A 15,022-nucleotide genomic window follows, 5' to 3' on the forward strand; every position below is an offset into this window, starting at 1 on the left:
CACGTTGGCGGATGGTCAGGACTCAACATTGCATGCATTTCACTCACATTTGTGAATATAGGCCTAGCTGCAACATTCAAGTAAAAAAAGGCTACTTATATCAAAGTACATCTGACTTCAGGCTGACATGTAAAATTCACATGTTATTCAATCATTGCACCCACACTGCGTAGCCAGGCGCTAAAATAGAACTTGGTTATATTTGTGACGCTTGATGCGCTGCAAGTCCCGCCTCACCCATCTCATTGGTTTTAGGAGCATATACACACGTGGGTGATTGAAAGATGAACTGAGGTCCACAATTCAGTTGGTGGTGGTAATGCACCTTAAAGTTGGTTGCCAACCGCCATATAAAGTCCAAAGAAGAAAAAGAAGCCTGAAGGAGGAGAGATTTCATTTCTAGTACTCGGTTTACCCTTTTATCTGTGGATTAATTGTCGGAGTAGAAGACSTTGTGCATTTCAGGTAAAATAACAACCCAATGTTTATATCCCAGGACAAATGAGCTAGCAACAGCAAGCTAGCTAGCTAGCTAAATTGCCATAAATGTTTAATGCTTTTCAACCTGTCCCCAAATTAATATAGTTGGTTCAGAGTTTGTTTTTATATTTCAACCTGCGTGTCCTGATCGCGTCTGGTGTGGGTGGACAAAATCAACATACGCGTGAGCGGTCTGGTCAGCATGTAAAGCTTTCTGTTGATTGCTKCATAAAGCCTTCTGCCGTTCAAAGGCAATGTTAAAGAAAGCACTTCAACCACTGCACCAGACTGATATTGTACATTTGCAAAAATGTCTAACAACCTGTTTTGCTTTGTCATTATAGGGTATTGTGTGTAGATTGATGAGGGGGAAAAATGTAATCCATTTTAGAGTAAGGCTGTAAAGTAAATGTTTTTTGCAAAAAGTCAAGGGGTCTGAATACTTCCCGAATGCACTGTAGAAGCTTCAGTACATAGCTTCAAATTGTTTGTCATTTTGAAACTAAATTATTCATTAAATAGATTCAATTATTTACCTGTAAGGAATGTCATTTGACCCAATATTATGGCCATAGATTGAATTAACCCTGATATGTATCAAATTACATTCTAAAACAGTTTAGATGTAATTAGTCAAATTATTTAGTATGCTTTGAGTCTCAGTTCTTCTGTTATTTAATATGGTGTTCTTTTTTTATGAAATTGCATATATAATAGAAGATATTCAAGTTGTTATTTTAGTTCTATCAATTATCAACATATCGTTCAATGTTTAAAAAATAAAGCTCAGTGGTTATTCTGTGACTTGAGCTAATACGCTTTCTTATTTTGCCCTGGTATCGTTTCGGTTTAAAGTATCATCTTGGTATCGAGTATCTTTTCAGTATCGAGTATTGTGATACTAAACCTGGTATTGAAGTCCAAATTCTGATATCGTGACAACACTAGATCATTCAGTGGGTGCAACAAGTCTACCTTTTGCTTGTAACCACGCAAGGTAAGGAAAGTTTGTCACCAATAGTCTATAGCCTCCTTAATTCCTTACTCACAATACAACAGCTTAGATAGTACAAGCAGGCATTTATGAAAATCAACCTTAAAGATTTAGCTCAGATATCAGCTTGGTTATAGAGGGAGGTTAATGTGCTTACCATGTGCCCGAACGTCATTCAGATATGACAGTATCCCTCTTCAGTCTGAGGACAAAAGAAAAAGAGATTCTGATTCAAATAAATTAATAAGCGTTAAACTAAATTGCCATCTCACTCAACCTTTAGTGTAAGGCTAACCCACAAACAGAAGTCAACCAATTATAATCTTCAAATCTGCTTCTCCATACTACTTCAGCAAGCAACAGTATACGTTTCACTAAATTAGAGCCTTTAGATTTGTCTAACTAATAAGCCGAAGCAGGATGGTCCTTGATGCCAAAAATCAGTAAATAGCCTAGCCTAAGTAACACAGTTTTCAGATGAAAAGGTGCTAAGAGAGGGGATCCTCTTGCTATTTGATGAGAGTCAATACAGTATACCCCAGGGATTAGTATTTAATTAAAGCTTTAAGAGATGTTGTAAGTGATGGCCTACATGACCTATGAGTAAGGGAACTCCTCCTCTCCCTTTCCTTCCCCCACTGTTATCGCAGCACAGATCACATTCCATAGCAGAGTTTCTAAGATGGGCAAAGGTAGGCTAGCATTTTACTGTACGTATACAGACCCTGGAAATGCTTAGCAAGCTAGTCAGACTACTTGGCTCAGCACAGGAAGAGCGAGATCCTACAGACCCAGCATGTCATTAAATAGCAGTTTAACGTGTTTGGTAGCTTGCTATATTATCATTGCAGCATACATTCTGCTGTGTTTGTTTAGTTATTGTGTTTGACTTATAACCTACTTCCCTGATTCTGGAATCTAGACTTTGGCTCATCATTCACACGGTTTGTAGTTCATTGTACAGTATACAACCACCAGGCTATTTCATGTGAGCCAGAAATTTAAATGAGATAATCCTAATAATGGACATGAAGGTTTCACTGTTTAACTTGTGCAACACATTTTTTGATACCCATGGTAAGACAATCTAAAGTCACCTTCAATGGTCAATTACCACCCTCTACTTTGCTTCCAAGTCCCTACTCCTTTTCAGTCTTCCTCGTGACCAAGGGTAAGACAGATCTGTTGCCACAGACCAAGCCCCATTGAAAGCTGCAGTGAACAGTTTAATTAGGCCATCTATGACACATAAAATGGTCTATGCTAAATCATTGATAACTTCAGTTCAATTTAATAGATAGCATAGCACAGAATCGAGTCATTGTGCTCAAGTTTAGGCCTAAATAGAACACCTCTCCTCTTGGTTTAAAATAAAGGATATGAGCATCATAGCCAATCAACTAGCACTTTTCTTTTTTTAAACTTATTTAACTAGGCAAGTCAGTTAAGAACAAATTCTTATTTACAATGACCTACCCCGGCCAAACCCTAACCCAGACAACACTGGGCCAATTGTGTGCCGCCCTATGGGACTCCCAATCACGGCCGGTTGTGACACAGCCCAGGATCGAACCAGGGTCTGAGATGCAGCACCTTAGACCGCTGCGCATTTATTAGTCCTAAACTCAGGTCAGTGAAATAAGAGACTACCATTTGATTGGTATGGCATACAGTCCTTGACTGGTTCATATGATTCACGTGATTTCTAATATTAGGTCAGACTTCTCAGGAAGTTGTGCACACCATCTAAAAGACCAGCCCATGTAAACACAGCCTTTGTCACCAAGCCGGTCATTCTTAGCTTACTGTTACTAGGAAAGAGTAAGGGATCTATTCAATCTGTATTGCTGAAGCGTTACAAATTGGACGATAGAAATGTTAAAGTAATTTCCAATTGAGCCGGCATCTGCAGCGTTTACCATGAACGCCGTCTCCGCTAATGCAGGAACATTGCCTTTAAATTTATATCACGCTGCAATGCTGAATTTCTGTGATGTATATTGATTAGAGCCCTAAACCTGCCTTTATCCTAATTCACTGAAGATTTATTTTTTTTTGCACATTGGCCTACATTTAATGTGCTCCAAAGAAAAGCTGCCTCCTCCTCCATTGATCGCTCTGCTTGACCAATACAATCATTCTTCCCAGCGTGTTTCACTATTAGGTTTGCATGATTAATCAAATTCTGATCGGAATTGTGATATTGACATGTGCAATATCCATATTCTAATTTCTTAGAAACTGCGTTAATATGAGAATAACTACTCCCCATTCATTCACTCTTTACATGCACAGAGGATGCTAACCAATCATAAGTGGGTTCTCACTCTGCATGGCCCGCACATGCTGMCCAATCACAAGCATCCCCGCTGGGAGTGTACAGTTAGATGCTGGTGAGGAGAGAAAGGGCTTTACCAAATACAGTACAGTATGAGGTTTAGAAACAATGTGGCTTTACCTCTGTGTGTGTCAGAAACATGAGTCCTGCTAGTGCTAACGAGAACGTCGATTTGGTGGTATGGCAGTATTTCAGCTACAGGCAAACCAATGTCAACCAAATGCAACTGTTGTTACAAAGTGCTTCAGCATTGTGGCGACAACAAGAGGAAACACGACAAATATATTCAATCATTTGYAGAAGAACCATCCCCTAATTTATGACGATAGGATGGTAAAAATAAAGCGACCGACAGCAGCAAAGCCCCTCAGCCACAACCCCCCACCTACGTTAAACAGGAAATGATTGCCGGTGTTGACGTGTCACGACCTACGAAAAACATCCCGTGGACACAGAAATCACAGAGGCCATCACCTATCACACAGTCAGCAAAGATCGCTTCAAGCACAGGGAAGGTATGCCTTGGGACTTAGAGGCACTACTCCAAAGTGGGAGGGTGCTCTGGGTTCAGGGGCATTCAGCATGTTAAACTTGACCTCTGGGGTCACAACACACACCATGTGATAAGTGTCAACAGGGAGAGAAGAGGAGAGGGGCTGCTGCTGCTGTTCGTCTCCCTGGGCTTCCCCAGAGGAAAAACAAATTACAGAGCAACGGAAAGGTCCCCAACACACAGCCTGGCACTGATTTATATTAGCTTATGAAGAAGAGTTAACTTCTCATCTCTCTAGCTACGCATTATACCTTTTTTATTTATCCTAACCCTCAACGGAGCTTCATCATTCCTTCCAAGCTGAACCCGCTTCAGATTAGCGTAGAGGTCAGCATTATTACTATTGGGCCTAGGATAAGTCTAGCTCCGTCAGTCATGTCACTTGATTTCCCTTTGGCTCAATACATTATTTAGGCTAAATAAGGCTCATTGTGAAGGTTTAAAAGAAACCAACTGTCATATAGCCTACTGGTGTAAGGTTGCGTTCACATGCTCCTTGCAAGAAGAAAATTCTGAACTGTCTAGCCTAACTGGGAAACGTGGGGTACAACGATGCTATCCAGGTTTCCCACTAGTATTCGCAAATTGGAAGCGCACATGGAATTTGGCTTATCCGGGAGTTTCATCAGTAGTCCCAAGTTTCCAATTATAAAGCAAGTGAACACACAATAAGAACTAGCCTGAACTAAGATCATATTTCTGACTGTATTTCTGATTGTAAAATTCTCTGCCTATGTGTGCCATTTAAATTAAATATGGGTTGGTATGAGAACTATTGATAGATGATTTTGTATTTATGTCTTGTTCTGTCATGGTCCTGGCAATCTATGAAACAAAGAACTGCTGCTGAAGAACTGAAATCCACTCATCCCACCCCTCCCCCACATGTTCCTTCATACTGTCAAGCACCTGTTACATAACTGAGCTAGTCCACCACTAGCTACATAAGAGGGTGAGACTTTAAGCTATGTAAATATGATCAACTTAATGTCTATATGAAATATAAATATTGGCATCTTGTGTGTAAAGCAGATCATTAACTAGGCTAGTGTTGTGTTAGGCCTTTGTTCTATTGTTTTAATAGATCATTTCACTGATTGAATATCCCCATAATATAATAAAGCATAGTGGTCAGACAATACTGGGTCAATACCATCTTAAACAGGAGCTAGGTTTACCTGCAACATTTCAATTCAATATAAATTCTTAGGTCAAGCAATACAACTGGAACTTTCCATGACAGACTGACCAGGTGTATCCTGGTTAAAGCTATGATCTCTTCTTGATGTCACTTATTAAATCCACTTCTGTCAGTGTAGATGAAGGGGAGGAGTCAGGTTAATGATGGATTTTTAAGCCTTGAGACAGACGGATTGTGTATGAGGGTGAATGGGCAAGACAACATATTTAAGAGCCTTTCAACAGGGTATGGTAGTATGTGACAGACGGACCGGTTTGTGTCAAGAACGGAAATGCTGCTGGGTTTTTCACGCTCAACAGTTTCCACAGGTATGCTGGCCCATGTTGACTCCAATGCTTCCCACAGTTGTGTCAAGTTGGCTGGATGTCCTTTGGGTGGTGAACCATTCTTGATACAACTGTGGGAAGCATTGGAGTCAACATGTGCCAGCATCCCTGGACATCAACTAGGCTAATGCTGTGTCATTAAGTTGAGCTATGCTGCTTTTCGACTATAACACCAGTTACACTAGTAGTGTATACACCCTTATGTTATATTAGTGACATTGTGTTGCCATAGCTAGGGCTGACACTGAGGACTTCTAAAATGCACACTCAACAACCTCTGCATAATCAAAACATTTGCTTTGTGAAAAGGTGTTCAAGTTCAGTGAGCCATTGTTATGTAAATGAAAGCTGAAAAGTACCAGTGGTCTGGCTTTGGCCCCAAGTGAGAGCAGGTCCGCCAGAGCCATGGCCTAGTGCGACAAGGTGCAGATGGAAACTGAAAAGTCTGAGCCTTTTGGGTAACACACGGGGTAAATGCGCCACTAGAGTAGCACTCTCCGACTCGGAGTTCCCTTCCCCCACACTCATGTGTTACATTGCTGATTTTGTCAATAAGCTCTGATTTTGCTTCTTTATTATATATAAGTTAACATATGGCTAAATAAATGTTTCCACATATCCAAATCCATTTTGTATAACTAGCCACAGTTAATGGTGTAACATGTTTATTTGTGTCCATGTGTCACAATAAAGCTTACATTACAGCTAGATTTGTGGCTACAAATCTGTTTTCAACCCCTCAGATAAAACTTTTCTAATGGTTCAGCTAAAATYCTTGGCTGTGCTGATAATCATCATCATACATTTAAAGTGGCTAACAAACAACCTTACACACCCGGTGAAGTTGTAGACAGGCGTAGGAAGCAAGCTTCTAGTCACCACACGCGCACATATTTACATACACACACATTCATACACATGCGCGCGCGGACACACGCTGACGCTGCCCATCCCCCACCTTTGTGAAATCACCAAAATAAATGTCCGTGACACTGAAACAATTGATCATAACCACCTACAAACAATAGTGTACAATGAATGCGTCTCGTAGTATATTGTATATGACCTACAATCACGAGAAAAGCCAAGAAAACACTTACTTAAATGCCCAGATTACACAAGGGGTGCCTTCTCTGCTGTGCTCCTTATATGGAATCTCCTCCTCCACCGCTATTTTCTAAAATATAGTCACAATAAAGCGTTATAAGTCTACTCCGAGATGGCAGCTTGGTAGTTAAAATCCCAAATGAGCCATGTGTTTTGATTACATAAGTGTAGCATTTGATAAATCCTTTTTAAAAATTACATTGAAGAGCAATTGGGGTACATTGTAAGGTTGCTTGCTAGTGGAGAAAGAGCCAAACGGTTCACAACCAGCCAACGGCTTCAGACACTGAAACACGGAGGAGGTGACTCTCCAGGCAAAAATGAGGCAGCCAATTCTCTGCAGTTAGTAGAAACTGGAGGACACAAAAACATTAAAATAAGTGTCGCAGTATAAAGCAGTGTTTTATGTACCTATATACCTAATGTTGTTGGAATAGTCTTTATAGAAAATACACATTAGAGCACTAAACACATTTTTGTCGCAGATGCAGAAATCTCTATAAAAGAATGCTAATATCTACAACATAATTTATCACACACTGGCCTGAAATAGGTGAATTATGTAAAAACATAACAAAAAAACATCTGGTGTGTTTGTAAATAACAGCAGATGTGTCTTGTCTAAACAGCTAGCTACTAAATCTACAACAAAAAAATATATAAAATATAAAATTTGGAAACTAAAGTTGAACGACTTCCCAAAGAAGGGTCTAAACTGCATTAAAACGGGGTGGCAGTGCCAGGATAATGTAGCACAATGCTAAATTGTTAAGTTAGCTTGCTAGCGAGCTATCAAGTTAACCATCTATTCTTGGAAGCTAAATAGATGTGAATATGGTAGATATAAAAATTGGTTTGACCTGTTACAGGCCCAGTGCAGTCAAAAAAGATGATTCTCCTATGTTATATATATATATATATAAACTCAGCAAAAAAAGAAACGTCCTCTCACTGTCAACTGTGTTTATTTTCAGCAAACTTAACATGTGTAAATATTTGTAGATTATTAAGATTAAGATTCAACAACTGAGACATAAACTGAACAAGTTCCACAGACATGTGACTAACAGAAATGGAATAATGTGTCCCTGAACAAAGGGACGATTTTGACGGGGGGTCAAAATCAAAAGTAACAGTCAGTATTTGGTGTGGCCACCAGCTGCATTAAGTACTGCAGTGCATCTCCTCCTCACCAGATTTGCCAGTTCTTGCTGTGAGATGTTACCCCACTCTTCCACCAAGGCACCTGCAAGTTCCCGGACATTTCTGGGGGGAATGGCCCTAGCCCTCACCCGCCGATCCAACAGGTCCCAGACGTGCTCAATGGGATTGAGATCCGGGCTCTTCACTGGCCATGGCAGAACACTGACATTCCTGTCTTGCAGGAAATCACGCACAGAATGAGCAGTTTGGCTGGTGGCATTGTCATGCTGGAGGGTCATGTCAGGATGAGCCTGCAGGAAGGCTACCACATGAGGGAGGATGTCTTCCCTGTAACGCACAGCGTTAAAATTGCCTGCAATGACAACAAGCTCAGTCCGATGATGCTGTGACACACCGCCCCAGACCATGACAGACTCTCCACCTCCAAATCGATCCTGCTCCAGAGTACAGGCCACAGTGTAATGCTCATTCCTTCGACTATAAACGGGAATCCAACCATCACCCCTGGTGAGACAAAACCAGTCCTGTCTGGTCCAGTGACGGTGGGTTTGTGCCCATAGGCGACGTTGTTGCCGGTGATGTCTGGTGAGGACCTGCCTTACATCAGGCCTACAAGCCCTCAGTTCAGCCTCTCAGCCTATTGCGGACAGTCTGAGCACTGATGGAGGGATTGTGCGTTACTGGTGTAACTCGGGCAGTTGTTGTTGCCATCCTGTACCTGTTCCACAGGTGTGATGTTCAGATGTACCGATCCTGTGCAGGTGTTGTAACACGTGGTCTGCCACTGCGAGGACGATCAGCTGTCCGTCCTGTCTCCCTGTAGCTCTGTCTTAGGCGTCTCACAGTACGGACATTGCAATTTATTGCCCTGGCCACATCTGCAGTTCTCATGCCTCCTTGCAGCATGCCTAAGGCACATTCACGCAGATGAGCAGGGACCCTGGGCATCTTTCTTTTGGTGTTTTTCAGTCAGTAGAAAGGCCRCTTTAGTGTCCTAAGTTTTCATAACAGTAACCTTATCTGCCTACCATCTGTAAGCTGTTAGTGTCTTAACGACCGTTCCACAGGTGCATATTCATTAATTATTTATGGTTAATTTAACAAGCATGGGAAAAAGTGTTTAAACCCTTTACAATGAAGATCTGTGAAGTTATTTGGATTTTTATGAATTGTCTTTGAAAGACAGGTTCCTGAAAAAGGGATGTTTCTTTTTTTGCTGAGTTTATATATTTCCACACTGAGGTTGGAATAATACTGTGAAATAGTATAAGAGCTGTTTGAAAAGACCGCCTGAAATTTCAGCCTGTTTTGGTGGGATAGTTTTGGCCTGCCTCACAAGGCGGTAAATTAGTTAATACACCAATAAGAAAGAGAGTTCCTAACCTCTCTGCCAATAACAGCAAATTTGCAGTTTTTCCCTCCCCACTCAGAACAGTCTTAGCTATATTTTTTCTTGAGAAATGGCTAAGAAGCTATTTTTGTTTGTTTTTGATCATTTTAGTTTTTGATCATTTTAATTGAAAACAAATCACACTAAGGTACTTCATTGTCACCCAGAAATGATTTGATATTGATATAAAACAGCTGCATTGGACCTTTAAAACAAGATGGTGCTAATGAACAGATGTCCCAGTTCCACAGAGAAAAACTAGCTATGATGATACAAATACACAACAGCAACAAAATATCCACTGTTAAGAATAATGAAGCCTGTCCTGATCTAATTACTCTGGTTATGATCATGTATAAATAACAATCTAACAAACAATCTAATCTAGGCCTAACCATTGGTTATTTCTAAAGGCCTACATTGATGTAAGCAGGATCTTTGTTGGATTGTGGCATTATACGATTAGAAATTATTGTATAATATTATTGGCCGCTACTAGTGCACACACAGCTAACCAGATTTTGGGTTCAAAATGCACCGCTACCCTTTAAATACATCACAAATGGAGGCTGTTGAGGGGAGGACGGCTCATAATAATGTCCGGAATGGAGTCAATGGAATGGTGTCAAAATATTTTGGGGGGTTTTCATGTGTTTGATACCATTCATTCACTCCATTCCGGACATTATTATGAGCCATCCTCCCCTCAACAGCCTCCATCTCAAAGTATGTTCAAGAACATTGAAAAACGTTTTAGGGACAAATGTAATTCTGTATAAACCGTCACGCAACTTAGCAAACATTGAATCAAACTGAACGCACCCCAGGTCGGGATAGGGAAAGGATACTCTGTTACACGTGTACAAACTGCAGCGTCTTCCTGTTTCACGATTGGCTTTCATTCTCATTGGTTGAAAACATGAATAATATTACAATAGTTCACGCCCCTGCAACAGATGTTTTTGTTTGTATCATGATACTGTAAAGTAAGAGAGTATGCCTAATATAGTTTGCTGAAATGTAACATGCAACATCTTTAAATGATAGCCAAATATGCTTAAGGTTTCATGTCACCAACACACTCCCAAACCCTACAAGATTTAGATAAGGAGGATATTCAGATTTCTATTTAGCTTTGTAGGTTGGAATCATAATTCTACATTTTAGTCTTGGGTGAATAGGCCAGTGAGGTGAGGATAGAGAGTAGAGACAAGATAAGAATGAGCTGTTTGAGACAACTCAAAAGCACTGAGGAGGGAGTCTCTGGAAACAAAGCGGGGGAGTGATGAGAGGCAGAGTAGAGTCTGAAGCTCCTCTGGGCAGAGGACTGCCAGTGTAATGGCCATTACTGCACACACCAGGGAGAGACAAGTGAACAGTGGTAGGAAAAAGAGGGGAAGAAGTAAGGCTGTTATTTTCAGACATCTCACCCCTCGCTGGGATCTCAGGAGAAGGCTCTAGCAATAGTCTTCAGGAATCCATGGTCATATCATGATGTGTAAAATACTGTATGATGGCGCCTGTTGTATTGCATGAAGGTGTGTGTGTGTGACAGTGAGATGGAGAGAGAACGATTCCCCCTTTTCAATTCAATCAGGCTTTATTGGCATGGGAAGCATATGTTTACATTGCCAATCAAGTGAAATAAAGAAGAAACAAAAGTGAGAAAAAACAAAAATCAACATCAACAAAAAACATTTTAAAAATGTACAGTAAACATTGCACTCAAAGGTTTCAAAAGGATAAAGATGTATCAAATTTTATTTGATCGGCTATGTACAGTGTGTTTAACAATGTGCAAATGGTTGTAGTATGAATAGTAGGGGAAGATGAGTAAACAGATAAATATTGGTGGTATTTACAGTGTTTGTGCTCCACTGGTTGTCCTGTTTTCATGGCAACGGGTCACAAATCTTTCTGCTTTGATTGTACATGCTGTATTTCGTCCAACAGAGTTACCTTTTCTCTTTCTACTAATGAGGTTCCAGTGTCACGCTCAATAGATCTATAGCCCCTAGGAGGTCTCCACAACTTTACGTGACCCTGGCCATCTAGACAGCAGAGCCAGTAGATGCCCTTTGCCGTTAAACCCTGACAATGCAAGCCATTGATTACATCCCAACCATCCTTCTCCACTGACAGGGAGACATTTCTTCTCTCTGCCTATAAATTGTGTGTGATGGTACAGAATTAGTATTTGAAATGTCCGCAGCATCTAGATATGCCTGTAGATAGCGGAAGGAAATTATATTTACAGGGCAAGGAAAAGTTATTTGAGAATTTCCGGTTTCTAGCAAAGAAGGATTTTGTGTTATATAGCTTTATAAAGACTCAGTAATGTAAATACTCTGATATGGTATAATTCGAGTGTAACTTAAATCATTAAGATTTAAACTCCTACTGTAGATAAGTGAATAAATTAGTCAGGAGCACAACCAAGTGCTGCTTGAGATTGCATACTTTTCTTTCAGTCGATACGCGTGGAGCCTGGGCTGTTCTATTTGTGAATCGATCCAAACCTCTGTACATTAACATTTACAAATGGTAAATCTAACTCAGACAGTTAACTGTCCTCCAAAGAGAAGACAGAGGAAACTACATAGCATAGAAGAGAGAAAATGCTCTTATTTGAAACCAAAATAATACAAGTTGGTAATTGTTTCTGCAATTTCGATGTAAACCATCCTGTGAGATCTGCATTAATATATTTATTTATAGTGATTTCTTTTACATAATATGTAAACAAATGGGTTGTGCTTTTATAGATAAACCAGTTTTTTTGTTTGCAGGTTTTGTAAGTATGCTTCCATGTTGTTTTAGTAATTTGTGAGTTTTTAATGTGTATCAAATAATAAGTTATTAATACAGTTTCACGTGAACTCACCATCATTGTAAAATAGAGTTAGAAATAGCTCAATATCAATTTAGATGGTGTGTATGTATGTACATCTCATTTTGACTATATGAATACAAACCCGAATCTGATAAGGAATTTATAAGGCACCACAAAAATGTACACCGAATATTTTTTCCTGTGTGCTGAGGGGTGGGAGAGAAAAGTGTGTGTGATCGTCCAACTCCTCCTTTGCTCTTACTCCCCTATGCAGTCTGAGTCAGGACTGTGGTTTTGGCAGCAACGGAGAGGCATTTCCTGTTAAACATGTTACGTAATGTGTAATTTAGTATTTTTCRCCTTTTAATAAATTTGCACCTCCTTCGTTAAGCAAAACATTTGTTGAATTCTACCCTCTGTTTGCTATGAGAGGTTGTAATATGTTATCCATTTCAACATTACCCTCAATTATCTCTGTCGTGACGTTCCACTTTGTCCATAATGGCAGCCTCTGCTCCTAGCTATTCTAATTGAGTTCTCATCAGAATACAGGGGAGAGATTATTGTAAACTATTTAAAAGCTGCGCAGGACTTGGAGAGATTTTGTCTGCGGGAACGAGACTGCAGGATCCCACCCATCCCCCACATTCGCTTGTAAACCCACTTTTGCCTGGCTGGTCACTGACTGCAATAGATAGATTCCACCCCACCCCCTATCCTTTGCTCAGTCATTCAACTTGGAGAGTCAATAACAAGCTGACATCATTGGTTTGTACATTACACTGCTACTTTCATTCTACCCACAATATCTTAAGATAGGAGCATTTTGGTTGGAGATATAAACCTAATATGGAGATGTTACATGGGAAATGGTGGAACTAGATAAGAAAGGCACTGTTGGGGGTAGGGTAATACTTTCTCTGGGCCTCAGCCTTCTGTGACTGTGGAAATATCAAATCAAATCAAATGTTATTTGTCACATGCTTCGTAAACAACAGGTGTACACTAACATTGAAATGCTTTCTTACAGGCCCTTCCCAACAATACAGAGATAAAAAAATGGAAATAACAGAAAAATAATAACACGTGGAATAAATATAGGCACTGTTGGGTAACGATAACTTGGCTACATACACGGGGTACCAGTGGGGTTACCAGTATCACATAGAGGGTGTTTCTAGGATGGAAACTCTTTCTGGGGCTAGAGTGTTTTCACACATTAAACTGATTTCTAGAAAAAGTTACACAAAGAGTTACAAATATGTTTCGAACATTTTGGACATAGTGAATCYCTCCTGTCCACTGGGCAGAACAGTTCATTGCAATAAGGTGACAATGCCACACAGAAACCACCTCTAAATGTTAAGTATTTTAATCCACTGTCGCCAAACTGGGCTGAGAGCCGTCCACTCTCCTAGAATGTGGTCCACATTAAACACCCCCCAGTGCAGTGCAAGGAAGAACACATGGTCAACAGAATTCCAATCAATTAGCCAAAGTGGGGCTCTGCATTTCATCCCTCCCCATTGTTTTTTTTGTCCAACTGCCCTCCAGCTGTAGTGGAGCTGGAAAAGCTATATCAAGGGGCCCCAGCAAAGACTCTCCAGAACACCTTTATAGGGGTATGCTTAATCCCTGTCTATTGGAGGCAGTAGAGGGATTATTCTTTTCTCAAATTGGCACCATTCAATTGGAGATACTGTGGTCTTCCACATCTCTGTGATCTCTCTTTTTAAATACTCTTTGGCAAGTATTATGCATAAAGATATACAGTATGTGATAAAGGTGAGAGGTTGGTAATGGCCATGACTGCGAAGGGGGAGATKCATTCCAGGCTTTTGTCCAGGATAAATGTAAATAGGCAGGCTGCTTAGAAAATAACAGTGCTCTTGGCAATTTGGACAGCATCAATTAATTGCCGCCACCTGAGCATTATCATGTAACCTTCTCTGGATATAATCTGAAACTGTGTGTAGAGCATTATTTTAGAGTTTTTTTATTCCCATGTTTTTTTCACAGCATTGTCCAAACTCCCTACATCGAGCATTATCGTTTAACCTGCAAAACTGAGCAGATTCATTTCAGCTGGTTCTTTTTCTGTTCTCTACAATCGATTCCAATTTTCTCAGCCAAACATAWGGGCATTGTCCCATCTAATGAGAGGAACTGTATGGTGGAAAATGCTCCTACCTGAATACATAAGAATAAGAGATACAAGTAACAAGTAATTAAAGAACAGCAGTAAAATAACAATAGTGAGACGATATACAGGGGGGGGTACCGGTACAGGATCAATGTGTGGGGGCACTGGTTAGTTGAGGTGGTATGTACATGTAGTTAGAGTTGTTCAATTGTCTGTGCATAGATGACAACAGAGAGTAGCAGTGGTGTGAAGAGGGGGTGGGGGGTGGGGACAATTCAAATAGTCTGGGTAGTTGACTAGATGTTCAGGAGTCTTATGGCTTGGGGGTAGAAGCTGTTTAGAAGCCTCTTGAACCTAGACTTGGCGCTACGGTACCGCTTGCTGTGCGGTAGCAGAGAAAACAGTCTATGACTAGGGTGGCTGGAGTCTTTTTAGGGCCTTCCTCTGACACCGCCTGGTATATAGGTCCTGGATGGCAGGAAGCTTGGCCCCA

General features: G+C 40.5%; 1 protein-coding gene across 7 annotated transcripts in view; it reads right to left on the reverse strand.

Annotated features, from left to right (window-relative positions):
- The window catches only part of tbl1xr1a (TBL1X/Y related 1a), a 28,680-nt gene extending 21,391 nt beyond the window's left edge, over positions 1-7,289 (reverse strand). For 2 of the 7 annotated variants that reach the window (XM_024003628.2, XM_024003622.2), the window contains exons 1-2: positions 6,993-7,289; positions 1,632-1,676 (exon numbers count right to left, since the gene is read on the reverse strand). The gene's annotated coding sequence lies outside the window, so the exon portion shown is untranslated. The remainder of the gene's footprint in view (positions 1-1,631; positions 1,677-6,992) is intronic. The other 5 variants (XM_024003625.1, XM_024003626.1, XM_024003627.1 and 2 more) reach the window with 4 other exon arrangements.
- Positions 7,290-15,022: the final 7,733 nt, after the last annotated feature.

This window comes from Salvelinus sp. IW2-2015, linkage group LG16 (assembly GCF_002910315.2).
Source record: "Salvelinus sp. IW2-2015 linkage group LG16, ASM291031v2, whole genome shotgun sequence".
NCBI lineage: Eukaryota > Metazoa > Chordata > Actinopteri > Salmoniformes > Salmonidae > Salvelinus > Salvelinus sp. IW2-2015.